Genomic DNA, 19,339 nt, shown 5'->3' with positions numbered 1-19,339 from the left:
AATTTGACAGGCTAAATTAATGTGCATAACTTTAACAATTAACCCTGATTTATTCTGGAGAAGCTAAGCAAGTATTGATTCATTTCTCCAGCCTTCTATGAGTAATCACATTCAAAGTAAACAACATCAATTATTAAGAATCTGCTTTTGCATGGTAACTAACTTTATACTGAAAGAGTAAATGTCAAAACGCATTGGAAGAGAAGGCTTGAATTGAATTTTTGATAACTTTAAGAAAATCTCACCAAAAGCTAACTTATTTACAGTACATGTCTTAGTTTCTTCTTATATTACTTTTCAGAGAATTGTCACCCACATTTTAGTGCTAGAAGGAAACTCAAGGATCATCTGGCCCAATTCAAGAAAATATGTGGAGTTAAAGATGTTATAATTGTGAAAGTGGGATATTTAGTAATCAAACTAATTTTATATCACTGGTAAATTATTTTTTAGTTGGAACAATTAACACTTAGACATTAATACTTAATACTCAGCCATTATACAATATAATCGTGACTAAACTGTGGTTAAGGACCAATCCTAGTCGATCTTTACTACAGAGAAGAGAGCAAGGGAACAGTGATAGGTTAATTGTCCATTTCCTCGTTCTGATATTTGCAGTTAAGGGTCAGTTCTACTGGCCACTAAAAACACATCAAAATGATTTGTTGATGTAAAATAGGGTCGCAGTGTTGGGTGATAAATGTGGGGTTTTAATTTCTTTTTGTTTGTACTTTTCTGTATCATCTAATTTTTTTTGCATTGAATATATTTTTAATTTGAAAAATCACATGCATTAATATTTTAGGGAAATATATTTTGTTTCTCATCCTGTGATATAAATAGAAAATTAGGAGGTTACAAATGATTCATTATTAAAAGTCTAAGTAGATTATAATTTATTTAAGGACACTTTTTATTTTGGTATTTGGCCCTGTGGCCTGGTAAGAGTTGCACTCAAGGTACTCAGGTGTTAGTGCCTAGGAGGAAACCAGAGCCTTTGCACTGATTTTTCCCTCCCAGATTCAAGTCCTTCCCAGCCCCATTTTTCATCTCCATTTACAAATCAAAGAGGTAGAGAAGGGGCAGCAGGCTGCATGCAGGGTTGGTGGCTGCTGTGCAGAGTTATTATCCAAGATGATGAGAGAGTAAATACAGATGGCTATACACAGAAACATTTGCAACAGTATTGTGGAGGAATTTTGGCTGATTTAATTATTGGTTTTTTCCCCTATCTATATATTCTAATTTTGCCATATGGTAATACTATTTAATCTAAAAGTCAGTGAGAATTCTGTAAGATATGATTGTGAGCAGCAGTTCTATATACTGCTTATAAATGGCTTTTTAAATAGCTTAATTTTTATTATCTGCAATGTAGGAAGGAGGCAAAATTTTAGAAGAGGTTGACATTAGTGATTTGCCTGTGATTACACAGCAAGGAAATGGAAGGACTTAAAATAATTTTCATTAAATAAATATCTTTTCCTGACATGTTTATTTATTTTTAATCTTTTGCACACAGTCTTAAAAAAGATGATGCAATGCCATAAGAAATGAAAAGAGAAAGGCTGGAACCACTTAGCATTTAAGAATAAAATGCATTATACACTGTATTTTTTCATCAAAAACCAACATTTGCTCATTGTTTTCTCTAGTAAACATCCAATGCTAAATTGCTCTGCAAGAACTGAATTTGGAACAGTAAGATTTGAGGGATTAAAAACGTATTTTGCAAATTTATATTATAAACAGGAACAAAGCCGATACTGGCAAATGCTCAGGGCCAGAAAACACAGAGGAATGACAATGACTTTTGGAAGAAATGAAATCGGGTGGCTTGAAGAACATTCCTTTTTCTGGTTTTGATATGTAAGCTGATCTAAAGTTTTTTAAATAGATTAAGTTGAGCCTATTTACATTTATCGATATGATGAATGTTTTGTCCTTTGTAACAGAATTATGTTTACTATGTGACTTTCATTAAGTAGTCTCTTTTCTTTGTTTTTTAATTAAACCTTTTTATTTTATATTGTAACTTTTTTGTGTTTAAGAAGACATATGTAAAACTATTATTACCCTATTTTAATCCTTTATTTAATGCTTAGTCCCCTTACTAGTCAACTTTAATTTCCTTTTATTTCTACCTATTATCTTTGCAGCACTCAATGAGTATATACTACTTTCTTCTTTTTTCCCATTTTTATTTCTCAAATTTTGTTTTTTGTGGGTTTTTTTTTTTTGTATGTTACTTTGACAGAGCAAAGAATGTTTATATACTAAGTTTTCTCTCTCATTCTCACCTGTTACAGTCTTAGATCTACAATTAGTTGACCCTTGAACCACATGGATTTGAATTGCGGGGGGGTTCACTTAGACGTGTTATTTTTTCCCTCCAAATTATACTACAGTACTACACCACCCAGAGATGGGTGAACCTGTGGATGTGGACCTGGCTTCGGAGGGCTGACTGTGAAGTTATACACAGATAGTCGGCACACCTAACACCTGCATTGGTCAGGGGTCAATTGTATATTTAATCCTCATTACTAGTTCTTTGTCTGGTTTCCTTAATCATCTCTTTGTTAAATGAAGTTCATCTCTTAGTAGGTTCCCCAGGAAAGACTCGTGGGTAGTGTTAATATTTGAAGAACAGCTTGGCTGTGTATAAAATCCTTTACTTACCCCTTCTTTCTTTAAGTTTATGGAGTGTTGCACTGCTTTCTTGCTTTGGTTGTTGATGACAATAAGTTTCATGCCAACCTGAATTTCTTTTCCTTCTAACTGATTTTTTTATTCTGCTTGGAAATCCAGAGGGTTCTTTCATTTTTAAAGTTCAATGATTTTACTAGGATATATCTCACAGTCAATTGTTTTGGATTGATTTTTGGGAATAAAAGATGGATCCGGGCTTCCCTGGTGGCGCAGTGGTTGAGAGTCCGCCTGCCCATACAGGGGACACGGGTTTGAGCCCTGGTCTGGGAAGATCCCACATGCCGCAGAGCAACTAATCCTGTGCACCACAACTACTGAACCTGTGCTCTACAGCCCGCAAGCCACAACTACAACTACTGAAGCCTGCGCACCTAGAGACCATGCTCCACAATAAGAGAGGCCACTGCACTGAGAAGCCTGCGCACCGCAACGAAGAGTAGCCCGTGCTCGCCACAACTAGACAAAGTCCGCATGCAAAAATGAAGACCCAATGCAGCCATAAATAAATAGATAGATAGATAGATAAAATAATTAGTTTAGCAAATGCAAAACTTTAATATACTGAATATGCTGTGCAATGTTTGTCACTCACTGTCAATAAAATTTGTTGAAATACTAAAGGTTCCTGGATATGTAGCAGATGCTATACAAAACAGTTTAATGAAAGCAGACACTGTGTCTTCTGTAAGGTCAGTTTTAAGCCCATTACTCAATGCTATATTTCTGAATATTCACAAAAGAAATTAGTTTATTGGCTTAGTATCAAGAAAAAGTGCTTCTTCTGACAGTCTGATTTGATTTTCAACTTGTATATAATAAACTGTGCTATCATTCCACTCCTGTTTTTCTCAATTAAAAATTATAATATAAAAAGTTAATCTGAATTATAATTGTATTACTAAAACCAAACCTTTGTTCTTAAATAGAATTTAAAATAACTAGAGTTGAATTTGTGATCTATCCAAAGTTAATGAATAGGACTTTCTGGCATGCATTTAAAAAATATTAACTCCATTATTCTCTCCATTTTTATGTCCCTGTTCTTGTTTTAAGTTAGCTCTTAGTAGCACATAAGACTCCTAGAAAACCTCAATAAATGTAAGCTAGCCATATGTTTTTCATATTTCAATATGTTTTATAGAGCTTTGTATGTTTTTTTCAGTCATTTAAAAAATGCATGGTGTAGATAGATGGAATTATTGAGTCATATAGACTCACTTTTGAAATGTGAATATGTTGAAGTAACATTTACTGGAACCAAATTATTCCACACTCTCTTGTAGGGTGGCTTTCTGCACAGCACGTTTGTATGAGAAGAGCAGGAATGTGGAGACTGGGTAATTTTCTAAAATGTAAGAATATTTTAGTTTTTGTTTTGTGAGTAATAATTAAAAAATAAAACCCAGCCAATGATGAATATAAATTTCAGCACAACAACTTTTCCAGGTCAGGAAGACTGGTAGAGATTGTTTTTCAATTTCCATTGCATGCTCTCTCCAGACTGATTTCTTCAAAGTGGAGGTATTCCACTTTTCCTTGGGGCAGGAAGTATGTTACAGGGGGAAATTTTTTTTTGGCTACTGAAATAGAAATCTGGATTCAACTTCTAATTTTGTCACTTCCAAGCTTCATGACATTGAAAAATTTACTTAATTAACCCCTTTAAATTCCATTTTTGTTTTCATAGAAATGAACATAATACCTCCTTTACTTAGTGGTTTTGGAGATTAACTGAAAATACATGAAAAGTGATTAACACAGGTTACGTATGTGTTGGCTTACTTATCCCTTCTGCTCTCTGTGCATCCTGAGGAATAACTTTCAAAACAGCTGACTCAGCAAACATGAGTTCCTATGTTATAGAGCTTGAGTTTATTATTACTTAAACCTGAAATGAAAGCAGCCTTATGGATGGTCCCCAATTCAGAGTTCCTTGCATTAATACTTTCATTGATCTATCCGCTAAGCAGAAGATAAACCCTCTAGGGGAGACTGTGTGACACCAAGCAGTGGCACTTATTATGATATTCCTGTATCTAATTAACTGGTTGTAGGAATAAGGCATGTGTGTATCTGTGGTTTTGTGAGCCTGGAGTATATTAGAGAATCTAAAGTTCATGAACTAAGGTAAGAAATCAGAATGTAAGACATAATACTTGAGGATAAAACAAAAACAGAAAACCCCACACACTCTTAGTAAAAAACTGGTTGCTCTATAGCATCACAAAAACATCTACCTGAAATGGCTTTACATCTGTCTAGTCAATTATCGACTGTTTCATAGTCATGGTTCTAAAAAAAATCACCAAATCTGTGGCCGACTCAAAACACTGAACAGACTTCAAAGGCTGACATCCACCCATTCTCCTTCTGTAACCAACGCAGAATGTACTTTTGTATCCGACAAAAAAGTACCTCCATCATAGTAGATATTCAATAAATATCTGTAGAGTATTTATGTCAGTTTCTAAGACCAACATCACTATGGTCATGCCTCAGTAACAAACATGTCTCAAAACAAACTCTTCCCTAAAACCCTACATAATATCAGCAGCTTGCTTTGATCAAATGAGATTGTGTCTGGCTAGCATTACTCTTCCTTACTTAAGAAAATGATAGATTAGCCCTGGGTTTTTATTTGAATTTTGATTAGTGGCCTCAAACCTATCTGTTTGGATGGAGGCAGCAAAAATGCAGATTCTTTTCAAGCATTTAAGAAACACCGAGATAATCATTCAAAGTTAGCATGCATTTCTCAAGAAAAGTCCAATCAATATAACTTTAATTTCTTTGCTGCTTCTGTTAATTCCACAAACATTTATTGAATATCTACTATGATGGAGTCACCATTCAAGGAACTGGACAGATATAGACTAATAATACATGCTTCATTCCTTCAAAGTCTTAGAAGATAGCGACAGAGACAGAATACACACGTAACTGTAGCAAAATATAAGGAGGGAGTGCTATAATTGAAGTCTATATAGCATACTAAGATAATAAAGAGGAAAGATTTGCTACCTTTGTCTATGGTGGTAGCTGTTTGGGGAGTGGAGCTTCACTGAGTAAATATCATTCGAGTTGCACCTTGAAAAGCATGTAGAAGTTGAGCAACAGAGACAACTGGGGATGATAAAATAGTACCTTCAAAGACTCAGAGCTATGAGCAAGTTTGGGGTATTTATTTAGTGAGTGGGAGGAATTACGGGTGCAATGATGAGTGAATGAGGAGGTGATAGTGATAAAGCAGGCAAAGATATGATGGAGATAGTTTTTGGAAAGCCTTTTGTGAATACAGAACTGGAGAGGGGCAAGATTGAAAGCCAGGGTCCATAACTGACATGGCACAAGTCCCAAATAGTTTAATGAATGCCTGAGTTGAACACATGGAAGAGGGGATGATGAGCTGGAGAGAGAAAATGATGTGACGACACAAGGCAAGAATTGCTGGAAAGGAATACGGGTGTATGGCAAAATAAGGAATTTAATATGAGATATATTAAATTTGAGATACATTCGAATCACCTGGGAGAAGTTATAGAGAAAGCAGTTTATCTTAAGCTCAGGGCAGGAACTGCAGATATATTTGTCAGTTGCTGGTATGTAGGTGTGTTAAATTTGATCCTCTAAGAAGTAGTTGTCAAGATAGGATCAAGTATGCAACAGAACTATTGGGGCAACACTCATGAAGGAGAAGAAAGACAGGGAGATCCTTTAGACCACAATGCTGGTTTGACACCTGTGGTAAGAAGAGCGGGAAGGAAGGAGGTTTGTGTGGGAAGAATCTCAGACGGCAGCACAATCCCAAGAAAGTTTTCTCCAGGCTGAATGGTGTCCTAGAGCCAAAAGGGAGTCCTGTGTGCTGCAACGCTCAGCCTGCACTAGAATCTAACCACACTCAATCACTGGCTGGGAGCAGCCCACGGAAGCACGGCCTTGGTACAGATGTGGTGGCTGACCTATAAGGGCAGCAGTTAGGGCTGTTCGTCAACTTCGCTCATCACAGTAGGAGATCTGAGCAGCACATTTTCTTGGCTGCTGCAGTAAGTGAAAGTAGACTGCGTGAATAATATCACTCAAGGAGAGGAGTGAGCATGAGAAGAAAAGAAGTATGTGGGAAAGACTCTTCAAGTACCATCCTCAAGTGACTGTGAAGATGATTCAATCAAGAAGATCTAGAATTGATCAGAGGAATTCGAGCCAGGATCTAAGAGTTGAGAGATTCAAAAAAGAGACTATGTCAACAGCATTAAATGCTACACAGATGATAAATGAGATAGAGAAGTGAAATAAATAATTGGATTTAAGACTTGTGGGTCACTGATGACCTTGGGAAGAGCAGGGTCAGTAGAGGGATGTGATTATAGCAGATTATTAAACTTCCTAATGAAATCTGCAGTGAAAGAAGGACAGAGACTAGCTTACTAGCTTAAGAGGAACCAAGGAGAGCAGAAGATTTTCTTTAGAATGAGAGGAGACAAGCTTATTTATTGAAGAAGAAAAAGCAGTCAAGGAAGAGGGGAAATTTGATGATGGACAGCATCAGTTTGGAGATGAATACAAGAGGGTTTGAATGTGGTGGGTGAGGATGAGTGTTAATGTATATATAATGTTGTAGGAGAAAATTCAAATAATTAATTACCTGGAGTATTCATTTTGTTTTCTAGAAAGGAGTACTTTTTCTCCTACGCGTGGAAGTGAAAGTTTGAGGAGTACAAAAACATAAAATGGTAACCTTAGTGAACAGGAAAGATATCTGGATAGAGGCAAATGAAAGCATTGCCCAGCAACACTGAGGACCAAGTTGAGGTTGGAAATGGTAAATATGTGATAAGTTCAAGCAATCCAGTTATGCAATTTTTCTCCAGCAGTGTTTGGCAGCTTTGAAGTATCTGTTGAGCAAGCAGATGGTTAGATTAATCATAGGTTAGGGACTGGTGACTCAGATGAGCTGCAAGGACAAGGGGTTGAGGGACTGGAGGATATAGGCAAGATTCGTTGAAATACTGGTCCAGGCTAAGCAGGGAAGGAAGAAATGAGGCTACTAATCTGGGAGATCAAAGTAATGCCATAAATGATACACGACGCTGAATGAATTTTGTACTTACAGGCAAGGTGTGTAAATGCATTTTTGATAATAAGTAGTAGAGTAAGATGAATTAACTATATTCTGGATGTAATGATAATGCATGGGTATTAAGCTGAATGAAACCATAAACTCTACAATTAACTCTCCTTAGTTCAAGATTTATGCCTGTAATTTAGACAAAGATATGCTTATCAAAATGACAAAGGAAGAATCAATATTTAAAGTCATATTTTATGATACAATGAAACAAAACAGTTTTTCTTAGTCTTCCTCCTCGTAGTAAATGGCACTATCATTCCTAAGTGTTTAATCCAAAAAGATAGACACCATCCCTAAGTCTGTCTTCTCTCTCTCACATTACATATGCCAACATGGGCAGATTTTATCAGTTCTACCCTGAAAATGTATCACAGATTTTCCATATCTTACTATTTTTATACCACAATCCTAGTCCAAGCCCCCATCATCTCTTATCTAGGTCATTGCAAAAGCCACCTAACTGCTCTCCACACCTGGGTTTTCTCCCCTCACTCTATTCTCCACTGAGCAGTCAGAGCCATTCTTCAACAATGTAAGTCAGCTCATACCACTCCTCTGCTCAAAAGTCTCATTACATCTTGCAAAATCCCACACCAGTACTGTGTCTACAGTGCCCTGTATGAACTAGTTCTTGGTTGCATTTTTACTTCGTCCCCTACTACCTTCCACGTCACTCACTGTTTTTTGCTATACTGGCCTCCTTACTGTTTCATTAATCATTTTTAATATTTTTATGTGTTAAAATAATACATTTAAATTATGTTGGGTTATATAAAATACATTATTAAAATTGACTTGACCTGTTTATTTTACCTTTATATTGTGGCTAGAAATTTTTAAATTGCATATGTGCTCTACCTTATACTTTTATGGGACAGCACTGGCTGTTCTCCCTGTGTTGTCACTACCTCAGTGTGTCTTCTGCCAAGTGACTGACTAGTGGTGGGACAGGGCTGTTCTGGGGAAACAGGATCAGCAGTCAGGCAGAAGACCTAAATGTGGTACAGAGAAGAACGAGGGCAAAGTGAAACTCTCTAAGCACTTCTGTATCTGTCCATCACAGTATTTCCCTACTAAGACCTTCAGAAATAATGACCTCTATTTCTTCCTGTTTTCTGAATCTTATGAAAGTTCCTCTTTGGGCTAGTCTAACTCAGAACCATACACGGAAGGAGACGGTGGGAAACATAGTTCCCAGATTAACCAACTTGTTGATGGAACATTGCAGCATGGCTTCTAAAGGAGGATTCCCTGGTCTGTTAGGGGTTTGGAAACCATTTCATAGGAAGAACTCTCTTATGGAACTGAAGATAATCATTCTGGGGTGAAGAGAGGATTCAAAAGTGGCATGTCACAAATATTAGAAACACTGTTGTGTAGAAGAGGGTATTAACTTCAGAAGTATAAGACCTCCAAATTTTCTCCACTTACCTCTATGGAAATATATAAATACTTTTACTGATTAAAAATTTCTTCTCGTCTGTTTCAGTACTCTTCAAGAGTGAACATGCAGGAGTTAGTGAAACTCCAATTTCAATTCTACATAAAAGACAACTTTCTAATACCTAGAATTGTGAAGGGTTAGAGTAGACTGTTTCTACAGGTGGTGAGCTACATGTCAACGGGAGGTATTCAAACAGAAATAGGATGGCCATTTCTCAAGTGTACTGAACAGGGATGCTTGAACCTCTCAAAAGGTTGGATTCAATGACAACTTAGGTCTTAGGTAAATCTAAAATTTTATGCTACACTAAACTTCATTCACCAGTATTCAATCATTTCCAACAACTGCTTAATTAAACCTTGGCTTTTCATTCTAGTCATAGGAAAATCTTTATTGCGTTTCACCAGGAGAGAGGCCTAGGAGTTAAAATCCCCATTCCTTGATTTTTTCATAGCCTTGGTCTCCTGGCAAAACGTTTGTAGATTCTACATCAGAAGCACATCTTGGAGAAGCAAGAAGAACTGCAATCCTGCAGCCTGTGGAATGAAAACCTCATTCACAGAAAGACAGACAAAATGAAAAGGCAGAGGGCTATGTACCAGATGAAGGAAAAGGATAAAACCCCAGAAAAACAACTAAATGAAGTGGAGACAGGCAACCTTCCAGAAATATAATTCAGAATAATGATAGTGAAGATGATGCAGGACCTCAGAAAACGAATGGAGGCAAAGATCAAGAAGATGCAAGAAAAGTTTAACAAAGATCTAGAAGAATTAAAGAACAAACAAACAGAGATGAATAATACAATAACTGAAATGAAAAATACACTAGAAGGAATCAATAGCAGAATAACTGAGGCAGAAGAATGGATAAATACCCTGGAAGAGAGAATGGTGGAATTGACTGCCACAGAACAGAATAAAGGATGAAAAGAAATGAAGACAGCCAAAGAGACTCTTGGACAATATTAAACACACCAAAATTCACATTATAGGGCTCCCAGAAGAAGAAGAGAGAGAGAAAGGACCCGAGAAAATATTTGAAGAGATTACAGTCGAAAACTTCCCTAACATGGGAAAGGAAATAGCCACCCAAGTCCAGGAAGTGCAAAAAGTCCCAGGCAGGATAAACCCAAGGAGAAACATGTCGAGACACATAGTAATCAAATTGACAAAAATTACAGACAAAGAAAAATTATTAAAAGCAACAAGGGAAAAATGGCAAATAACATAAAAGGGAACTCCCATATGGTTAACAGCTGGTTTCACAGCAGAAACCTCTACAAGCCAGAAGGGAGTGGCACAATATATTTAAAGTGATGAAAGGGAAAAACCTACAACCAAGATTACTCTACCTGGCAAGGATCTCATTCAGATTCAGTGGAGAAATGAAAAGCTTTACAGACAAGCAAAAGCTAAGAGAATTCAGCACCACCAAACCAGCTCTACAACAAATGCTAAAGGGACTTCTCTAAGTGGGAAACACAAGAGAAGAAAAGGACCTACAAAAACACACCCAAGGGCTTCCCTGGTGGCGCAGTGGTTGAGAGTCCACCTGCTGATGCAGGGGACGCAGGTTCGTGCCCTGGTCCAGGAAGATCCCACATGCCACGGAGCACCTAGGCCCGTGAGCCATGGCTGCTGAGCCTGCGCGTCCGGAGCCTGTGCTCCACAATGGGAGAGGCCACAACAGTGAGAGGCCCGCGTACCACAAAAACAAAAAAAAACACACCCAAAACAATTAAGAAAATAGTAATAGGAACATACATATCGATAATTACCTTAAACGTCAATGGATTAAATGCTCCAAACAAAAGACACAGGCTCACTGAATGGATATGAAAGCAAGATCCATATATATGTTGTCTATAAGAGACACACTTCAGACCTAGGGACACATACAGACTGAAAGTGAGGGGATGGAAAAAGATAGTCCATGCAAATGGAAATCACAAGAAAGCTGGAGTAGCAATAATCATATCAGATAAAATAAACTTTAAAATAAAGAATGTTGCAAGAGATAAGGAAGGACACTACATAATGATCAAGGGACCAATCCAAAAAGAAGATATAACGATTATAAATATACATGCATCCAGCATAGGAGCACCTCAATACATAAGGCAACTGCTAACAGCTATAAAAGAGCAAATCGACAATAACACAATAATAGTGGGGGACTTTAACACCTCACTTACACCAATGGAAAGAACATCCAGATAGAATATTAATAACGAAACACAAGCTTTAAATGATACAAGACATGAGATAGATTTAACTGATATTTATGGGGCAATCCATCTGAAAACAGCAGATTACACTTTCTTCTCAAGTGCACATGGAACATTCTCCAGGACAGATCACATCTTGGGTCACATATTAAGCCTTGGTAAATTTAAGAAAATCTAAATCTTATCAAGTGTCATTTCTGACCACAACACTATGAGATTAGAAATAAATTAGAGAGGAAAAAATATAAAAAACACAAACACAAGAGGCTAAACAATACATTACTAAATAACGAAGAGATCACTAAGGAAATCAAAAAATACCTAGAGACAAACGACAACGAAAACATGAAGATCCAAAACCTACAGGATGCAGCAAAAGATATTTCAAGAGGAAAGTTTATAGCACTACAATCCTACCTCAAGAAACAGGAAAAATCTCAAACAATCTAACCTTACACCTGAAGGACCTAGAGAAAAAAGAACAAACAAAACCCAAAGTTAGTAGAAGGAAAGAAATCATAAAGATCAAAGCAGAAATAAGTGAGATAGAAACAAAGAAAACAATAACAAAGATCAATAAAATGAAAATCTGGTTCTTTGAGAAAATAAACCAAATTGATAAACATCTGGCCATACACATCAAGAAAAAGAGGGACAAAACAGAAAAAGATGTCACAAAGAAAGAAAACTACAGGCCAATATCACTGATGAACATAGATGCAAAACTCCTCAACAAAATACTAGCAAATAGAATCCAACAGCACATTAAAAGGATCATACATTATGATCAAGTGGGGTTTATCCCAGGAATGCAAGGATTCTTCAATATATGCAAATCAATCAACATGATACACCATACTAACAAACTGAAGGAGAAAAACCATATGATCATCTCAATAGATGCAGAGCAAGCCTTCGACAAAACTCAACACCCATTTATGATAAAAACCCTCCAGAAAGTAGGCATAGAGGGGACTTACCTCAACATAATAAAGAGGCCATATGTGACAAAATCACAGCCAACATCGTCCTCAATGGTGAAAAATTGAAACCATTTCCACTAAGATCAGGAACAAGACAAGGTTGCCCACTTTCAACACTATTATTCAACACAGTTTTGGAAGTTTTAGCCACAGAAATCAGAGGAGAAAAAGAAATAAAAGGATTCTAAATTGGAAAGGAAGAAGTAAAGCTCTCACTTTTTGCAGATGACATGATAATATACACAGAGAATCCTAGAGATGCTACCAGAAAACTACTAGATCTAATCAATGAATTTGGTAAAGTGGCAGGATTCAAAATTAATGCACAGAAATCTCTTGCATTCCTAGACACTAATGATGAAAAATCTGAAAGAGAAATTAAGGAAACGCTCACATTTACCATTTCAACGAAAAGAATAAAATATCTAGGAATAAAACTACCTAAGGAGACAAAAGACCTGTATGCAGAAAATTATGACACTGATGATAGAAATTAAAGATGATACAAATAGATGGAGAGATATACCATGTTCTTGGATTTGCAGAATCAACATTGTGAAAATGACTATACTACCCAAAGCAATCTACAGATTCAATGCAATCCCTAACAAACTACCAATGGCATTCTTCACAGAACTAGAACAAAAATGTTACAATTCACATGGAAACACAACTTACCCCGAATAGCCAAAGCAATCTTGAGAAAGCAAAACGGAGCTGGAGGAATCAGGCTCCCTGACTTCAGATTATACTACAAAGCTACAGTAATCAAGACAGCATGGTACTGGCACAAAAAACATAAATATAGATCAACGGAACAGGATAGAAAGCCCAGATATAAACCCACGCACACATGGTCACCTTATCTTTGATAAAGGAGGCAAGAAAATACAGTGAAGAAAAGACAGCCTCTTCAACAAGTGGTGCTGGGAAAACTGGACAGCTACATGTAAAAGAACGAAATGAGAACACTCCCTAACACCATACACAACAATAAACTCAAAATGGATTAAAAACCTAAATGTAAGGCAAGACACCGTCAAACTCTTAGAGGAAAACATAGGCAGAACACTCTATGACATAAATCACAGGAAGATCCTTTTTGACCCACTTCCTAGAGAAATGGAAATAAAAACAAAAATAAACAAATGGGACCTAATGAAACTTAAAAGCTTTTGCACAGCAAAGGAAACCATAAACAAGATGAAAAGACAACCCTCAGAAAGGGAGAAAATATTTGCAAATGAAGCAACTGACAAAGGATTAATCTCCAAAATTTACAAGCAGCTCATGCAGCTCAATAACAAAAAAACAAACAACCCAATCCAAAAATGAGCAGAAGACCTAAACAGACATTTCTCCAAAGAAGATATACAGATTGCCAACAAACACATGAAAGAATGCTCAACATCATTAATCATTAACGAAATGCAAATCAAAACTACAATGAGATATCATCTCACACCAGTCAGAATGGCCATCATCAAAAAGTCTAAAAACAATAAATGCTGGAGAGGGTTTGGAGAAAAGGGAACCCCCTTGCACTGTTGGTGGGAATGTAAATTGATACAGCCACTAAGGAGAAGAGTACGGAGGTTCCTTAGAAAAATAAAAATAGAACTACTATATGACCCAGCAATCCCACTACTGGGCATATACCCTGAGAAAACCATAATTCAAAAAGAGCTATGAAAAGAAAAAAAAAAGAGCCATGTACCAAAATGTTTATTGCAGCTCTATTTACAATAGCCAGGACATGGAAGCAACCTAAGTGCCCATCAATGGATGAATGGTAAAGAAGGTGTGGCACATATATACAATGTAACATTACTCAGTTATAAAAAGGAACGAAACTGAGTTATCTGTAGTGAGGTGGATGGACCTAGAGACTCTCATACAGAGTGAAGTAAGTCAGAGAGAGGAAAACAAATACCATATGCTAACACATATATATAGAATCTAAAAAAAAAAAAAAAAAAGGTGTTGAAGAACCTAGGGGCAAGACAGGAATAAAGATGCAGACCTACTAGAGAATGGACTTGAGGATACGGGAAGGGAGAAGGGTAAGCTGGGACAAAGTGAGAGAGTGGCATGGACATATATACACTACCAAATGTAAAATAGAGAGCTAGTGGGAAGCAGCCACATAGCACAGGGAGATCAGCTACGTGGTTTGTGAACACCTAGAGGGGTGGGATAGGGAGGGTGAGAGGGAGGGAGCTGCAAGAGGGAAGAGATATGGGGACATATGTATATCTATAACTGATTAACTTTGTTATAAAACAGAAACTAACACTGATTCACTTTGTTATAAAGTAGAAACTAACACATCATTGTAAAGCAATTTTACTCTAATAAAGATGTTAAAAAAAAGAAAAAGTGGGAGAGGACTCAAATCAATAAAATTTGAAATGAAAAAGATAAGTTACAATGGACACCGCAGAAATACAGGGTGTCGTAAGAGACTACTATAAGCAACTCTGTACCAATAATATGGACACCCTGGAAGAAACGTACAAATTCTCAGAAAGGTATAACCTTCCAGGACTGAACCAGGAAGAAACAGAAAACATGAACAGACCAATCACAAGTAATGAAATTGAAACTGTGATTAAGAATCTTCCAACAAACAAAAGTCCAGGACCAGATGGCTTCACAGGTGAATTGTTGCAAACATTTAGAGAAGAGCTAACACTCATCCTTCTCAAACATTTCCAAAAAATTTCAGAGGAAGGAACACTCCCAAACTCATTCTATGAGACCACCATCACCCTGATACCAAAACCAGACAAGGATACTACAAAAAAAGAAAATTACAGACCAATACCACTGATCAATATAGATGCAAAAATCCTCAACAAAATACTAGCAAACAGAATCCAACAACACATTAAAAGGATCATACACCATGATCAAGTGGGATTTATCCCAGGGATGCAAGGATTCTTCAATATATGCAGATCAATCAATGTGATACATACACCATGTTAACAAATTGAAGAATAAAAACCATATGATCATCTCAACAGATTCAGAAAAAACTTCTAACAAAATTACATGCATTTTTGATTAAAACTCTGCAGAAAGTGGGCATAGAGGGAAACTCCCTCACCATAATAAAGGCCATATATGATAATATATGTGCAAAATAAAGGCCATAATAAAGGTCATATATGATAAATAAAGGCCATATATGATAAACTCACCATAATAAAGACCATATATGATAAACTCACAGCAAACATCATTCTCAATGGTGAAAACTGAAAGCATTTCCTCTAAGATCAGGAACAAGACAAGGATGTCCACTCTCGCCACTATTATTCAACAATTTTGGAAGTCCTTATCGCGGCAATCAGAGAAGAAAAAGTAATATAAGGAATACAAATCAGAAAAGAAGAAGTAAAACTGTCACTGTCTGCTGATGACAGGATACGACACATAGAGAATCCTAAAGATGCCACCAGAAAATTACTAGAGCTAATCAATGAATTTGGTAAAGTTGCAGGATACAAAAATAATGCACAGAAATCTCTTGCCTTCCTACACATTAACAATGAAAGATCAGAAAGAGAAATTAAGGAAACAATCCCATTCACTATTGCAAAAAAAATGAATAAAATACCTAGGAATAAACTGACCTATGGAGGTAAAAGACCTGTACTAAGAAAACTATTAGACACGGATGAAAGAAATCAAAGATGACACAAACAGATGGAGAGATATACCATGTTCTTGGATTGGAAGAATCAAGAGTGTGAAAATGACTATACAAGCAAAGCAATATACAGATTCAATGCAATCCCTATCAAATTATAACGGCATTTTTACAGAACCAGAATAAAAAACCTTATAATTTGTATGGAGACACAAAGGATCACAAATAGCCAAAGCAATCTTGAGGGAAAAAAACAGAGCTGGAGGAATCAGACTCCCTGACTTCAGACTATACTACAAAGCTACAGTAATCAAGGCAGTATGGTACTGGCAGAAAAACAGAAATATAGATCAATGGAACAGGATAGAAAGCCCTGAGATAAACCCACGCACCTATGATCAACTAATCTATGACAAAGAAAGCAAGGATATACAATGGAGAAAGGACAGTCTCTTTAATAAGTGGTTCTGGGAAAACTGGATAGCTACATATAAAAGAATAAAATGAGAACACTCTCTAACACCATACACTAAAATAAATTCTAAATGGATTAAAGACCTAAATGTAAGAACAGACACTATAAAACTCTTAGAGAAAAACAGAGGAAGAACACTTTTTGACATAAATCACAGCAAGATCTTTTTTGACCCACCTCCTAGAGTAATGGAAATAAAAACAAAAGTTAACAAATGGGACCTAATGAAACTTAAAAGCTTTTGCACAGCAAAGGAAACTACAATCAAGATGAAAAGACAACCCTCAGAATGGGAGAAAATATTTGCCAATGAATCAATAGACAAAGGATTAATGACCAAAATATATAAACAGCTCATGCAGCTCAATATTAAAAAAACAAACAACCCAATCAAAAAACAGGCCGAAGACCTAAATAGATACTTCTCCAAAGAAGACATACAGATGGCCAAGAGGCACTTGAAAAGCTGCTCAACATCACTAATTATTAGTGAAATGCAAATCGAAACTACAGTGATGTATCACCTCAAACCCATTGGAATGGCCATCATCAGAAAATCTACAAACAATAAATGCTGGAGAGGGTGTGGAGTAAAGGGAAGCGTCTTCCACTGTTGGTGGGAATGTAAATTGATACAGCCACTATGGAGAACAGTATGGAGGTTCCTTAAAAAAATAAAAATAGAACTACCATATGACCCAGCAATCCCATTATTGGGCATATACCCTGAGAAAACCATAATTCAAAAATATACATGCATCCCAATGTTCACTGCAGCACTATTTACAATAGCCAGGTCATGGAAGCAACCTAAATGCCCAATGACAGACGAATGGATATAGAATTGTGGTACATATATACAATGGAATATTACTTAGCCATAAAAAGGAAAGAAATTGGGTCATTTGTAGAGACGTGGATGGACCTAGAGACCGTCATACAGATTGAAGTAAGTCAGAAAAACAAATATCGTATATTAACGCATATACATGAAATCTAGAAAAATGGTACAGATGAAGTGGTTTGCAAGGCAGAAATAGAAACACAAATGTAGAGAACAAATGTATGGACACCAAGGGGGGAAAGCGGCGGGGTGGTGGTGGTGGTGGTGTGATGAATTGGGCGATTGGGATTGACATGTATACACTGATGTGTATACATCAGATACTAAGAACCTGCTGTAAAAAAAATAATAACAAAACAAAATTTTTAAAAAGAGTGCATCTTAATCTTTTTCCAGCTCTCTTTATTCTGATAAATATAATTTCTTTTATTAATGTTTCACTGTTGTTAATTGACATAAAATATATATTTTTATGAGTAATGTGTGCTCATTAAAGATAACAAAATATAAAAAAGAAAATAACTTATCGCAATGTCAATCCAGAAATAAACCCTCCTAAAATGTTAGTGTAATTTTCCCCAGTTTTTCAAGCAGATATGTAGACTATCTGCATAATTGGAATCATCTTATATACACAGTTGTATAACCTTTTATTTCACTTAACATTAGGTTGTAAGCTTTTCACTATATAAATCAACCTTCTTTAAAGATCTAAATAGTAATGATTGTATAATATTCCATTATGTGGACATTACAAAATTTATTTAAATATTTCCTTATTGCTGGATATTTAGGTTGTTTCTAGTATCTAATTTTTACTATTTAAATGCATAAATAACTCTTTCCTTAGTTCAGTACCTACCAGTCATCATTGACTTGTCTTAGCTCCTCTGAATTACTATTACTCATCCTCTAAATTCTTCACTTATAATGTATATTCCTTTCCACTTCCTCTGCAACATGGCATAAAATGATTAAAATTTTTTCTCAGGTAACTCTAGATGTTTGTATTATGCCCTTTATTTTGATTATTTTAAAAACAGATGATATTAAGTTTCCTTAAATATATTGGTCAGAGTAGGTAACACAATAACCAGCTATTTATTATGTCTTGAGACTCTACTATGGTCTTTGTTAGGGCAATATGTTCTAAAGTGTGCCCCCGAAAAATGTAATTTAGTTCAAGGATCTTAGGAGAGATTAGAATCTAATAAGTCAATTTCTTAGATAGTCTTGAAAAAGAACAAAGGTCCCTCATTGGTTAAAATGTCAGAAGATTAAAGAATATAATTGGGGCCTTAGCTGGGACTTTTCCCAATTCTAAAGGTGGCTCAAATAAGGAACTATTTCTCTTTGTGATGTTAAGGAAAAGAGTACGCAAAGAGAAATAAAAATCTGGATGAGGACAATTATTGAACAGAGGTTCTTGATCGTTACAAGGATATCTGTTATTACCAGACTCTGGACTTACAAGTTATGTAAACTCTTCCTTGATTCCTAACAAAATGAGCACATTTTATATATAAATAAATATATATATCCTAACAATATATATATTATATATAACAATATATAAACAATATAAATCAATAAATAAAATATAACAATAAAACAAACAAACAAAAAAGGAGCTTAATGTGACAGTGTAAACTTCAAAAACACAATCAAGGAAAGAAACATAGATTCTGGAGGGGCGTGAAAGGTTTTGGAGAAGAAAGCCAGTATAAATGGGGTTCAAAGTGCTTCCAAATCCAGAAGTCAGTTTGGTGCATTAACTAAATCCTGATATTCTCACTATATTCCCAGATATGCAGAAAAGCAAACTATAATTTACACTATCTTTTCTTGGATAGGGCCATGGT

Source organism: Aethalodelphis obliquidens, unplaced genomic scaffold (genome assembly GCF_003676395.1).
Source record: "Aethalodelphis obliquidens isolate GAN/ISIS:26980383/991018 unplaced genomic scaffold, ASM367639v1 scaffold81, whole genome shotgun sequence".
Taxonomy (NCBI): domain Eukaryota; kingdom Metazoa; phylum Chordata; class Mammalia; order Artiodactyla; family Delphinidae; genus Aethalodelphis; species Aethalodelphis obliquidens.
This window is presented reverse-complemented; position numbering follows the sequence as displayed.